This window comes from Alligator mississippiensis, chromosome 8 (genome assembly GCF_030867095.1).
Source record: "Alligator mississippiensis isolate rAllMis1 chromosome 8, rAllMis1, whole genome shotgun sequence".
Taxonomy (NCBI): Eukaryota; Metazoa; Chordata; order Crocodylia; family Alligatoridae; genus Alligator; species Alligator mississippiensis.
The window spans coordinates 58,555,674-58,569,927 of record NC_081831.1 but is presented as its reverse complement, the minus strand read 5'-3'; positions in this window follow the sequence as shown (position 1 = coordinate 58,569,927).

Sequence of the window (14,254 nt, the reverse complement as noted above, 5' to 3'; positions counted from 1 at the left end):
GAGGTGAATGCAGCAGAGGAGGCATGGCAGTTTCCTTCCTTTTTTCTTTCTTTTGCCTTGTTCACATTTTTTTTCTTTTGTTTCCCCCTATCTCAGGGGTCCCAGAGGGGGCTAAGGCCAGGAGGGCATAACTAGTAAATCTCCGGGCCCCCGCAGACATAAAATGCACAGAACCCAAGACAGGCATCAGAGTTCAGGATGCACCTGCAATGGAGAAACGGCCGCCACAAGACATGGTGTCCCACCGGAGGTTGGCGTGAGGTTGGTGTGTAGGGGAGGTGGAGCCCCACGAACGGCCATCAGGCAGAGTACCCACCACTGAGGGACCTTCAGTGGTTTCCCCTCCAACTGGTAGTACATTCAAAGTTATGGCAGGAGAGTTTGGGGGCCGCCAAAGAGGTGCTATAGACCTACCTCAGGGGCCACAAGAGACAGCAGTATGTCTATCACTGGCCACTCAGGCCAAGGCAGCATGTGAATGGCTGTTTGAGGCCAGGAGGGCACATCCCTCCGCTCCCCTCCACCCTCCAAGACAGACACAGTTGCACAAGCACCCATGTCACAAGTTTTGCCTGTCAGTAGCTAGAGATGCAGGGCCCCAGAACCCAGAAGCCCTGCACCTATCTCCTTGAGAGCTTGCAGGCTTTGTGGCCTCAGTAGGGGCTACCATCCCTGCATCTTTCATCCTGCTGCGCCTTATTATACACAGTGTCATCCCAGTCACGAGTTTTGATTGTCTGCAGCTTGAGGTGCAGTTTACCCCAAACCCCTGCACCTATCTCCTTGAAATTTGGCAGGATTCATGCGCTCAGCAGAGGCTACCACCCCTGCAAGTTGCATCTAAATCAGACAAAAAACAACAAAGTTATAGATATTTCATTGATTCCCCATTATACCCTATGGCCGGATCTCCGAAGCGGCTCCGAAGTTTCGGAGCCACTTTGGACAAATCGAAGCAGGAAACCAATTCAGAACTCCAGATCGGATCCCTGGCATCTGAAGTGGTTGGATCTAAAGCTGAATTGAATAGCTGCCTATTCGCACAGGCCTAGTGGATGGACCATGCCATGGGAACAGCAGATAAATCCCCAAATCAAGTAAGAGCCCCTGCTCCCTGCTCTTGGCTTCCCCTCAGTGTTGAGCAGCATCTACCATCCCCATAAACGCCTATCTTTGTCCTTTCTACTTACACCTCTGGACACAGGAAAGGGAGGCCTAACCACCACTGCTGTTGCTGTCCCAACCGCTCCTGTGCAGCTCCAGCCACCCAAGGAAGCTGGAATTTCTGGGGACAACCGTGGCAGCAGTTGGATGCCCCCTTCCCCACAGCTGCTCCTGGACAGGTAGGGAACACTCAGGGGGACCAGGCAGGGAGGTAGTACCTGGCTCCCTGGCTCCCACAGCCTCAGCTTGAGCAGGGCAGGAGTAGCTCTAGGGATCCCCCTGCCCCATGGTCAATGGAGAACAGAAGCAGCAGGTTTCCTCTTCCTGTTTCCAGAGGCACTAAATGGAGAAGGGGAGAAGGGATGGGAGGAGAAGTACTGCCTGCTTTGCTCAGAGCTATGTGTTTGTATAAGATGAAGACAGTAGAGAAGCATGGACAGTGTATCTAAGTTAAAATACCCTACTAAGCCCTCCTCTGGCATGTAAGTAGCATTTGTAACAGAAACTAAAGCTGGATGTGGGGCATATGCTTTACAGTTAGACTTGCATTATGCTCTTTTAATGAAATGTACCTTATGCATCAGTGCCTAGACTGTAGTACATATCTTTTCAGCAATAATAATTATCTTTGGAATCTCTGTTGATAAACAGGTGTAACAGCTGCAAAGGCTCACTTGGCTACAAGCTGAGTGGATGAGCTGTGCCTAAGAACTTTGCAAGAAAGGCAGCAAAAAGTTAGCTGAGGGTGCAATAGCTTTTCCAGGTAGGAGAGTATGCTGTGCACAGTGCATGCTTTTTATTGGAACATATGAACTGTGATGAGAGCCCCCATTGCAAACCGAGGGCTCTGATTGGCTGCTATTGAGCTATAAAAAAGCAGATTGAGGGAAAAGAGGAAGAGAGAAGCTGGAGGAGAGCAATGCCAGCCTGGAGAGAGGGGTAGGGACTCAGCCCCCTGCTCATGCAGTAGGAAATGGAGCTGAGACTTGTTGAGGAGCAGACATCAGAACAGAGGAGAGCCTGAGTCATCCCAGGAGATGCTGATTTCCCACCCGGGTGGGAGCTGTGCAATCAGGGATACAGGTATCCAGGGAAAGAGTGGGAAGGGGTTGGTAATATAGCAGGGAGCTAGGAGAAGCTGTCTGGTCAGAGACCTGAGGAAAGAAGTCCTCTGTTAGGGCTGGAAAAGTTCATACTGCAGGAACAGAGACCTGCAGAGGGAATCTCCTGTCTGCATGTGGAGGTGCTAAGGGAGAGAGACAGCACAGAGAGGAAGTGGGCTGTGAGAATCCCAAACCCCGCATGGATGTGTAAGGGGACACTTAACCCCTAGTGTTTGCAGGAGGTGTATTTTTCAGGAGGAAACTAAAGAAAAGAAGCCTATTACCTGCAGTGGCTGTTTGGAGACTTTGTTCTTTGCTGAATTACCAAGAAAGACCAAAGAGCCCACTTTCCCCAAAGCAGCAGAAGCCTTGCCTCCAGTGGTGGATCATAATTAAAGCTGGGTTGCCATTCATTGTTAGGGGAAGGGGATTGTGACTGGAGGGAATTCAGCCTGGGTTATTGGGGGGGGGCAGGGGGAACTATTTTAAAGGATTATCACCAGGTGAATGTAATTATTGAGGTTGCTTGATGCAAGTGGAACCATCCAGTGTGCTGGAATTATTCACCTAATATTGCAGTTGAAAACTTTATTTAAATTGTTGGTTTTATTATTAACTATTGATATGATTAATCAAAAGAAGAATTATACAGGCAGTCCTTGACTTACAATGTTTCTCACTTACAATGTTTTATAAATTAACATCCTGTTTCAACTTTATGATGTCAGTTTCAATTTTACAACACTTGATCCAATGCAGTGCCACACCAGTGACCAAGTTCGCTGCATCACTCATCTCCCCGAAGAACATCTGTCCAAACTTCCTTGGACATTTTCTTTAAGAAAGCAGCCAAGACTCCAGAAAAACCTGCAGCCAAGACTCCTGAGAAGACGCCAGCCAAGAACCCTGCCAAAAGTCCAGCAAAGTCACCTCAAAGAAGTCCTTCCAAATCAATATGATTGCTATTTGCAATATAAATACATTAATGTAGCTATATTACTCATCTATAATTGATTAAGTACAAAATTCTGGGGTATTTTTTGTGAAAATAGGGTATCAGGCCTTGGTTCAGGAACCTATCCCCCATTTATGACATTGTTTCCTATGGGAAAATTGGTTCCAAGTTACAGCATTTCAACTTAAGATGCAGTTTTTAGGAACCAATTGTCAGAAGTCCAAGGACTGCCTGTATATTTCTTTTCTGTATATAGTTGTATATACAATAAAGAACCCAATGTGGTTATTGAGCATGGACCAAATTCTTGTGTGGTGAGGGAAACACCTCTCCACTGGACACCTCAGTCAGCAGACCTGCCTGAGGGGGTTTCCCAGGGCTACTGGCACCCTAAGGACCTGGAATCTGGCATATCGCCTGGCCTAATGTGCCAGCATGGGTTACACAGGCTACTCAGTTAAAAGTGTTTTTAAGTTTATTTTATGTACTCATTTGATTTTTCAGCCAGCACTGCCACTGAAACCAGTGGGGGTTTCACCTGCAAACTAGGCGCATAATCAAGACCCTGGCCTGAAGATGGCATACTGCCCTTAGTCACATTCAAGTTAGTTTTAGTGTGTTGTTTTCCTACAAACCGCAAAGTAACAGCAAATTTACTGTAGAAAATGAGATTCACATTTTGCGGTTGGTAATTGGATTCATGTGCTGAATAAAGAAGAGGTTCTCCTTACAGTCCCTGAGATTTGTACATGTCTAAGAGAAAAATAAGACGCGACTAAAATCACGAGGAAAACATCAGACCATCAAGTCTAGCATCTTTATGTGAAACCCAATCCAGTAACTATGTACGAAGAGTTCTCAGAACCTGCCTACTAGATTGAGTCCCCACGGGTAGCTAAGCAGAGGAGAGTCTGGTTTGTGGATCCCAGCAAAGCTTAAGTATAAGATGCTCAGTCCTATCAAGACTAAGGTGCTTTGTGCATGCCAGAAACAGAACTTTAGATGACTGAGGAACTTCATTATCAAAAGCTGAGGGGCACAGGCAATAGTGTAACTAGGGTGAAGTAAGGAGGCACCAGTGCCGGGAACTGGCTAGAGGGGGTACCAGGGCAGGTGCTGGGGAGCCTGAGCGGCACCAGCAGAAACCCAAGTGTGGGGAACACATGCCACAGAAGCAGCAGTTGATGTCTTTGGTCCCTGCTCTTCAGCTTTGTTTTTGGTGGCACTCAACAGCATTTCTCTCTTTCAGGGAGAGGGGACATTTGTCAGCATCCCTGCCCAGGGCACTGATATTTCTAGTTATGCATCTGATCATCGGGCTTGAGACATCTCCATGGTTATATGGCAACTGAATGATGGATCTGAAGATCTACATACTGGATCTAAGCACTTAAATCCCTCCTCATTCTCACATTAGGCACTGAAGGCCCTTAGCCAACATTCAGGGTTTGTCCTCGCATACATAAGTACAATTCTAGATCAATTCAGTGGAAGCCACAATAGGCACAGAAGCCACCTGAGTTGAGAATTTTGTCCATAATTTTCTCTAAATTATCTCCCAATAGTATCTGACTCTATTATTACTGGTGTAAAATTACTGGACACAGTTAATGGATCAGTCCTCTAGCTGCTTTTCCACCCCAAAACATTGGAAAATACGTTAGAAATATAGTTTGTCTATCTGAAATTACATAGGGGTGTGTGTGTGTGTGTGTTAACATGCACCTACATATTACATGAATGGGAGAATGAACTAATTTTAGGGCACAGGGGACATAAAGTTCTCCATATGTGTTCAGGATTATTTTGTGACTGTACCCTATCAAAAGGAAATGATGGAAATAATAAAATCTTATCAGAGAATGGGTTTTGTTAATTACAAGAAAAAGAATAATTGGGTATCTCTGCAGTCTGATTATTGTGAGTCAATGTAACTTACCTTGTTAAGCTGAGTGATTTTTATGAAAAATCATAAGATGATTGGACTCATAGCAATATCTGTGTTATTCTCATGGAACCTCTTTGGGCCCAGCTCAAAGAACGTTATGAAATCCTAGGGACTAAAGATAAAGCAGTGCAGAGATTTTAATAGTGAAGAGGAGGTCTGTGGGCAAATCTCCATTCGATGGTTTTTAATACATCAATTGAACTCAGAGTACATGGTATTTTTCATCTTGTACAGATGGGTCTATCTTTAGTCATTGCCTGTTGTTTAATACAATAACATTATAAATTGAAATACAAATATAAAGTGAATTAATTTATCCCATTTGACTTTTATGTTGATGTAACTAATATTCTGCCTTATGTAAGATTTATTTTATTAAATATAGCAGACATATTTTATGTCAACCATTAGCACTTGCTTTTAACTTGAGAGCAGAAACAGAATTTTTCAATATTATCTCATCATAAATATTATAGGAATGAACTGTCTGGGCCTACATAATACAGCTGAACAAAGTTATAGTAGAGTTACAGTGGGGAGCTCAGACAGAAAAAAACATCTAGAAGAAATGGGAGGGCTTGATTAAAATAATCTGTTCTTTAGTGTAAGTAGCATAAATTAGAACTTCATTTTTGGTAACATCATTTACTTTAGAGAGAGGCACTATGGCCCAGAAGTTGAGGAAATGTGGGTTCTATTTGCTTGCTATACTACTGATTTACTGTACCTCTGCTTCTTCTTTCTCCATTAGCCAATGATGCTTATAGAGAAAGAAAAGGAGAAAAAAAATCTGGAATCACAAACACTAAAATGTCTTAGTTATTGTATTCTTTAACATGTTTAGATTGCTTTTAAGTTTAAGCATAATACTGAATTTCCTGGACTCATGCTTGTTTGGCAGATAATTAAAGCATCCCTGTAATGCGTTTTACCATCAGTTTACTATGGCTTTCAACCATAACTGTATCACACTACTAACAAAATCAGAAGAAAAACTACTTTCACATGCAATTCCCAACCTCCACTCGAAGGGAAAACATCCCTACTCTGTCAATTTTTCATGCCTACTTTTCCACAGCTTAATTTTCTTTATCCATTTAGGGTGATCTGGCTCCTTCTGAGACAAATATTTTATAAAAGAAAACATAACGTTCTGCTTAGAGCATCTTCATGCCATAAGCAACTGGACTAAACATCAGAGAAAAGTATCATGATTTTAAAGTTTCTTGTCATTCTTCCACTTCCCCCCTATCCTTTTAACATAAATAAGTATTCTTAGCCATTATTTGTTCATACTGGTGCTGTCCTGTGCAGATGACATAGCAGATTGCCAGCTAGGGTCTAATAAGCAAAATGTTCTTTGTTACTGGGATTGTGTCACACAATATTTATGGGTAACTTTGCATTTATAGAACATATGAAAAGCATAGTACATCCAACCTTTTCAGTCACCAGCTTAGTGTGTGAGTACCTCAGCTTTATTGAATGTGTTTGAAAGTAACCCCATCCGTTTGGGGATTGGTAGAGAAATTCCTTTTCTTCTACTTTGTATTACCAAAGAGGTATTATCTCTTTGTGTCCCAAGAATAGAGCCAGGTGTATATATGTTTACTGTCCCCTGGTATTAGTGAAACTTTCGGTCATCAAAGGACACAATTCATTATCTTCACAAATTAAAGAGCTTACAAGTAACTGGAGGACTGTGTCTCAAATTTGTCTCGCCCTGATGTGGCTGGAATTAAAACTGAGTTTCAACTCTTTTTATGCACCTTGGTCTGAGATCAGTTTACCAACATGTTTACTGCAAACACAGCCTCCTTGTGCCCAAGTCTACTTTTCTGTTGATTTCTTTTAATTTAGCTTATATACTTACCACTTGTATGTATTAGTGGCTCCAGGTCTCTAGCTTTTTTTATCTAACTTCTTGGTTAGACAGAGTTGGTTGCAGGAGAAGTTTTTCAAATCACTTTTTATCACAGATTCCAAAAACCATGAAAGACTGCACTAGACATGCTGCCTGTCCCCCATCCCACCCCATGCTATTGAGCTGCACCTTCCTATGTTACAAGTCATGCTAGCTTGTAGGGCTGTGCGAAATTCTACCGACTGTTTCATTTGGATGCTGTTTTGGCTTGTTTCAAGCTCAAAACAGTGAAATCAAAATGAAATTAGGGGCTTTGAAACAGCCTCAGAATGAAACGAGGCCAGTTGAAATTTTCTGAAGTTTCAAAACATTTTGAGTTTTGAAGCAGCAGCCAGCTGGTGGGAGGGAGGAGAGAGCCAGGGCTGTGCTCCAAGTGGCTCCACAGCCCCATGGAGCCCAGCCCAGTGGTGGGAGGCAGGCAGAGCTGCCGCTGCGCTCTGCCTCCTGCCACTGGGCTGAGTTCCATGGGCTGGAGCCACTGGGAGCTGAGCCTGGTGGAAGGAGGCGGAGTGCGCACCAACTCCCTCCACCGGGCAGCAAGCTGCTGGGCACTGAGCCTGGTGGAGAGAGGTGGAGCGCAACCCCGGTGCTGCATGCCGCCTCCCTCCACCGGGCAGCAAGCCTCTAGATGCTGAGCCCAGTGGAGGGGAGTGTTGAGCAGCACCGGCAGTGCATGCTACCTCCCTCCATCAGGCAGCAAACTGCTAGGCTCTGAGCCCGTTGGAGCAAGGTGGTGCACAGCGCCAGTGGTGTGCACCGCCTCCCTCCACCAGGCAGCAAGCTGCTGGGTGCTGAGCCCGGTGGAGGGAGATGGAACACAACCCCAGTGCTGTGTGCCACCTCCCTCCACTGGGCAGCTAGCTGTTGGGCACTGAGCCCAGTGGAGGGAGGTGGTGCACAGCACCGGCAGTGCATGCCACCTCCTTCCACTGGAATCAGCGCCCAGTGGCTTGCTGCCCAGTGAAGGGAGGCGGCGTGCAACACTGGCACTGCATGCCACCTCCCTCCACTAGGCTCAGCACCCAGCAGCTCCCAGCCCCGTAGAACTGAGCCTCGTGGGGGGAAGCAGGGTGTAGTGCCAGGGCTATGCTCTGCCACCCTCCACCTGGCTCAGCTCCCACAGCTGGTCCCAGACAGCAGAGACAGCCTCCTGCGTGCACCACCGGGAGGGCTCTGCCAGACTCTTCAGGGGATGTGGACTAAACTCAAATAACGTTGAGACAGAAAAACTGTTTCAATGAAGGAAATGGAACAGTGCTTTCGAAATTAAACTCTAAATGAAACACTTGGTGAAAGAAAAGGAGTGAAATGGTGCTGTTTCACACAGCCTTACTACGTTGCCAGCAAGCAGTGGTCTTAACTGAAATGTTAGCTGGTCAGGGGCTTGCTATGTCCCTAGTGCCACCAGCAGTGTCCTTGACAGCACTTCTTCAACAGCTGCAAACTGATCTCTCATTCTCTGCTAGTCAAAGCAGCATTGACTATAGATTGTAAAACTGGTGAAGAGTGGGGAAAAAGACTAGGAACACCCTTTCATAAGTTCCTGGTTCTCAGGAATGAAAGAGGTTGTTAGATATTCTAGTCTGACCTATATATCACAAGGTAGATATCCCCTTATGAAGCCTAAAGAATTTAAATTAAACTAAAGCTTTTCAGTCCTCAGGAGATTCAACTTTGTGCCATAGTGGGAGAACAGAAGAGATCAAGGTACTATTAATGCTCAAGGCCCTTGCAATGGTAGAGATCTGATATGGGGACGTGTGCCCTGGACATTCCAACAGGTGACTCATGTCCAAACTCAGAGGAAGGTGGTCATCCCAAAAGCTCCGGGCAGTTGGTCCCAGGGGAAAATTCCTTCCCCGACCTCAAATGTGACAATCAGTATGGCCCTGCATATGTGAACAGGAGACACCAGCCAGATGTGTAAGAAAGAGAATTCTCTGGATTGCCTCCGAGTACTGTCCACTGTTGGCCCATCTCCAGCTGCAGCCTGCATTGCTTCAAAGAAAAGTAGCAACAAAACAAAACAAAACTATCATTAGTAGTTCACCAAGAGTAAAAAATCCCTTCTGACCTCTGCAGGCAACCAGCTGAAGCTACAAGATTTGTCTGTGATCACTATATAACACAAAACTGCAAGTTTTGAGTATATTCACAACAACATAGGCATTCTGGGTCTTCCCCAAGCTTTCTGAACAAAAAGTATGAACAGGGGTGGGGAGGCTCACAGGTACACACTTGCTGAAAGGCCTATAAAGGGACCACTTTGCCCATCTAGCTGAGAGACTGGATTAGGCTGGGTTATCTTTTAAGACTCCAAGTGATGAGTCCACCAACTCCTTGGCAAGCTATTCCAATATCTAATTATTCTAACTTCAATGGCATCTTATTTCAAGTTTGATTTTGTCTAACTTCAGCTAAAAGCCATTGGATCTTCTCATACATTTTCAGAAAGGCTGAACCTTCCCCACCAATACATACAGACAAATAATGTTAGATACAATCTTTTTTGACATATGACACATCTTGGAACCTATTATGCACTCTGTTTTAAAAAGGCAGCATGAAGATCTTTTGGTAAATAGCTGGCCATGTCTACATGAGACATTTACTGCACTGTTGACTAATTAGCTACACATCTCGGTGTCTATATGTGTACCCCTATTAAGCTGGAGTGAACTAATTTACTCTGCAGAAGGACAGTGCTTGTAAATACAAGTACTATTCTGCTGTGGAGTAAAAAACTACACAGCAGCACACGTGTAGACGTTGAGAGGGGTTTGCTGGAGCATAAGGGTGCTTCAGTGTAGGGATGCCTGTCAGTTAGCCCCCCACTGAAGCTTCCTGTGCTCCAACCATGTTTAGCCAGCATGTTTAGCCACAGAGAGCAGCCCTGAGTTGGCAGACTGACATCCCGCTCCCAGGCCTCTGACCTGGTTTACCATGCTGCACATAAGTAAACTCTGCAGCTTATTGTTCTGGAGTTTATTCATGCACCTTAATTCCTCATGTAGATGTACGCATTGTGTATCATCAGGTAGGGAGCTGAGCCTACTCCCAAGGCTGTACCCAGCCCCACACATCATGGATTGACCCTGTAACAGCAGGGCTGGGTGTAGCAAAACCCCCAGTTTGTCTTTTTTTTTTTATTTTTAAATGCATTTCCTCCCCTTCCCCAACCATTTCTGACCTTTTCTCTCCCTCTCTATTCCCTATAGATAAGTATAAGCGAGCTCAGACTTAGGATAAGCTTTAACATTTTTATTTTGGTAGCAAGTTTTTGGTTTTGGATATCCACTGATTTATATTGTATTATTATTAGGTTTGTATTGACTCTTACTATTGTATATTGTATTATTATCATTTTCGTATTGATTTTTATTGTTTCATATGGATATTGTATGGTTTAGGCCTGTGTTTGTAAGTGAACCAAAGTCGTGTCAAGTTTCCATTTTATATGTCAAGTCTCTATCTTGTGTCCTCTGCCTGGGCATCCCATGTTGCAACTGTATGAGTCACGTACCCCTCTCATGTAAATTGGTTCCCAGATGAATGACAATGATTGGGAATGATTGAAATACAATGGTAGCAGGTCTCTACTGAATGGCCTGTAATGACTAGGCCATCACCTCACATTGATTCATCCAGGAATCACGGACCACACCCAGGAACAGAGACAGAAATCCAGCATTTGAAAGAAAAAAGACTGTGCAGAATCAGCAACTCTACCTTTGTACCCCACCATTACAGACACCCAAAACTGCACATCCCTGCATGGAGTACACATGCTCAGTGCTCCAGGAAGCTGACCCTTGCCTGGGCATGCCTCCTGTCACTAGGGTCACACAAGGTCTACCCCTGTAAAAAGACGCAGTGAAGACAGACCTAGTGGGAACGTCATTTCCATCTGGACCAGCACCATGCCACAGCACCTATCCACCCAGAGGCCCTGCTGGCGACCCCCCTCTGGACAACACCTACTGGACAAGGACCCCTTTCCAGCCTGGATAGGTAGCTACCACCCCCACCCCCTCTTCAACCAAGGACTTGGACTCTGCTTCTCCTCCCTACCTGGACTCCAGCCCTTCCACTGAGTCTCTTTCTCCTGCTGCCATTGTGAGTGCTTTTGTGTGTGTGTGAACTAATAACTTCATGGGGCTGTGTAGTATAGTTTCATAGATGTTAGGGTCGGAAGGGACCTCAATAGATCATCGAGTCCGACCCCCTGCATAGGCAGGAAAGAGTGCTGGGTCTAGATGACCCTAGCTAGATGCATATCCAACCTCCTCTTGAAGACCCCCAGGGTAGGGGAGAGCACCACCTCCCTTGGGAGCTCATTCCAGACCTTGACCACTCTAACTGTGAAGAAGTTCTTCCTAATGTCCAGTCTAAATCTGCTCTCTGCTAGCTTGTGGCCATTATTTCTTGTGACCCCCGGGGGCGCCTTGGTGAATAAAACCTCACCAATTCCCTTCTGTGACCCCGTGATGAACTTATAGGCAGCCACAAGGTCGCCTCTCAACCTTCTCTTGCGGAGGCTGAAGAGGTCCAGGTGCCCCAGTCTCTCCTCATAGGGCTTGGCCTGCAAGCCCTTAACCATACAAGTGGCCCTTCTCTGGACCCTCTCCAGGTTATCCGCATCCCTCTTGAAGTGTGGCGGCCAGAATTGCACGCAGTACTCCAACTGCGGTCTGACCAGCGCCCGATAGAGGGGAAGTATCACCTCTTTGGATCTATTCGTCATGCATCTGTTGATACACGATAAAGTGCCATTGGCTTTTCTGATGGCTTCGTCACACTGCCAACTCATGTTCATCTTGGAGTCCACTAGGACTCCAAAATCCCTTTCCACTTCCGTGCCACCCAGCAGGTCATTTCCTAGGCTGTAGGTATGCTGGACATTTTTCCTCCCTAGGTGCAGCACTTTGCATTTCTCCTTGTTGAACTGCATTTTGTTGTTTTCTGCCCACTTGTTCAACCTGTCCAGGTCTGCTTGCAGCTGTTCCCTGCCCTCCAGCATGTCCACTTCTCCCCATAGCTTTGTGTCATCTGCAAACTTGGACAGAGTACATTTCACTCCCTCGTCCAAGTCACTGATGAAGACATTAAAGAGTATAGCATTGAACCCAAAATGAATCTTTGGGGACCCTACTTACAGCAACTCCACTTATTAGTATCTCCCCATAAAAACTGCATTTTGAGATATGTTGGTGAGCCAGTTTTTACTCCATCTAATTCAGGACTGCTCAACCTGCAGCTTGTAGAGCCATGTAATCCAACCTGTGGGGCTGTCCCTGGGTCGTAAAATTTGGCAGCAGGGACACAGCAGCAACATTAATTGCTGTTCCCCTGCTGCCAAATTTCCAGGCCTAGGGGGAGCTCCACTGCTTTGATACTCCATGGCCCTGCACACTAGTTCAGGCACGTAGGGCAGTGCGGGGGATCTTGGTGTATAAGGCCAAGCCAAAGCAGTGGGAGACCAAATTGGGACACTCATGGCATGTCTACATGTTCATTAATGCACCATGGTTACTGCACATTAAATTTAGTACTTGTATAACCAAGTACTAAAGCAATGCATAGTAACTGGTGCTACTGTGCAGAAATGCCAGCATGTGGCTTTTTAGTGACACTAACTGTGCACTAGCCTAATACTACTGTGCATTAGTGAATTAGCATGGTTTTTGCCTTGTACACTAATGCACAGTAGAATTAGACTACTGTGCAGTTAGTGTCTGATGTAGATGCGGCCTCAGAGTCAGGTGAGGGCAACACAAACCTTATCTGGGTAGGGGCAGTGCAGGCCTGATCTGGAAGCACATGTCTGGACAGGGACAGCACAGCACAATCCCATTGTTCAGGACCTGCATGAGCCTGATCTCAGTGCACAGGGCCTGATCCTAGAGTGCAAGGCTGGGCAGAGGCTGTGTGAGATCTGGTCCAGATACACAAAGTCAACTGGATGTGGTGTGAGACTAAGACCTTCATGCAGGGTTGGGGAGAGGCAGTGCAGGGCCTGATCCTAGTTCACAGGGCCGAAGCTTGGCATGCAAGCCTGGACAGTAGCAGCATAGAACCTGACGGGGGTGTACAGAGCTCACTGGGGGCAGCACAGACCTGATCCAATCTAGGCATGCAGGGCTGGGCAGGGATGGCATGGGCCTGATCTTGGCATGCAGGGCCTACTCCAGCCTACCAGCTGGCTTCGCACACTCATCCAGCCTGCAGAGCCAAAAGATTGAGCACTGCTGATCTAATGCATGCCCTATTCATTCCTATTCAAATGACATATGTTATTAAACCAAACTCTTTGGAGAAGGCCAAGTATATTAAATCAGCATAGTTGCCTTTATCAGCTAGGTTGGGAATCCTGTCAAAAACAAGAATGAAAAAATAAGATTGAAAGAATGAAAAAATAATATCTATCTTCTGCAGAACCAGACTGATGTGCATTGATTATATTTTGTCTCTAATTCTTTGTCAATAGAACCCTGTATTAACCCTTCCATTATCTTATCTAGGATTAAAGTTGAGTTATCCAATCTATAGTTTCTTGGGTCTTCCCATTTATCCTCATACTATGAGCTATTTAATCATTGATTCAACATTTCCAGTTAACCAGGATGGCTTCTCAGACAATGAAGCTTTATTTTCTGTCCATGGTTTCTTTGCCATCCCCTAGCATACTTCTGAACAATTCCCAGTAATCATTGGCACTTCTTCTTTTAAACCTGTATTCCCATTCAGTTATGAGACAATTGTTTTAAGCTTTGGAAAACTGGCTTTTTAAAAGTTCTGAATGTTAGCATCTCTGCGCGGGGTACTGTCTGTTCCCCTGGTTCTTTCCTGCCACAACTTCGATCTTATTAAAAAACGGGGAGGGAAGAGATGTTACAACGCTCAATAACCATGGAAGGACCACACTTGATCTATCTCATGGTTTAGGTGCTTTTTTATTCTTTCTTTTACAGAAAATCGGTTGGGAGGCAGCAGCTCATCCACGTTGTTCCTGGGATCAGCCCCGTGCTCCGTTCTCCCCAGACTCACCACTGCTGCCATGGACTCCTGGTAGGTGGTGAGCGTGGTTTTGCCGGTCCTGAGCTCTGGGGTCCCTCGGCCCGCGCTGGTCTTGCATCATGGATCCCTCCTTCAGATCCTTC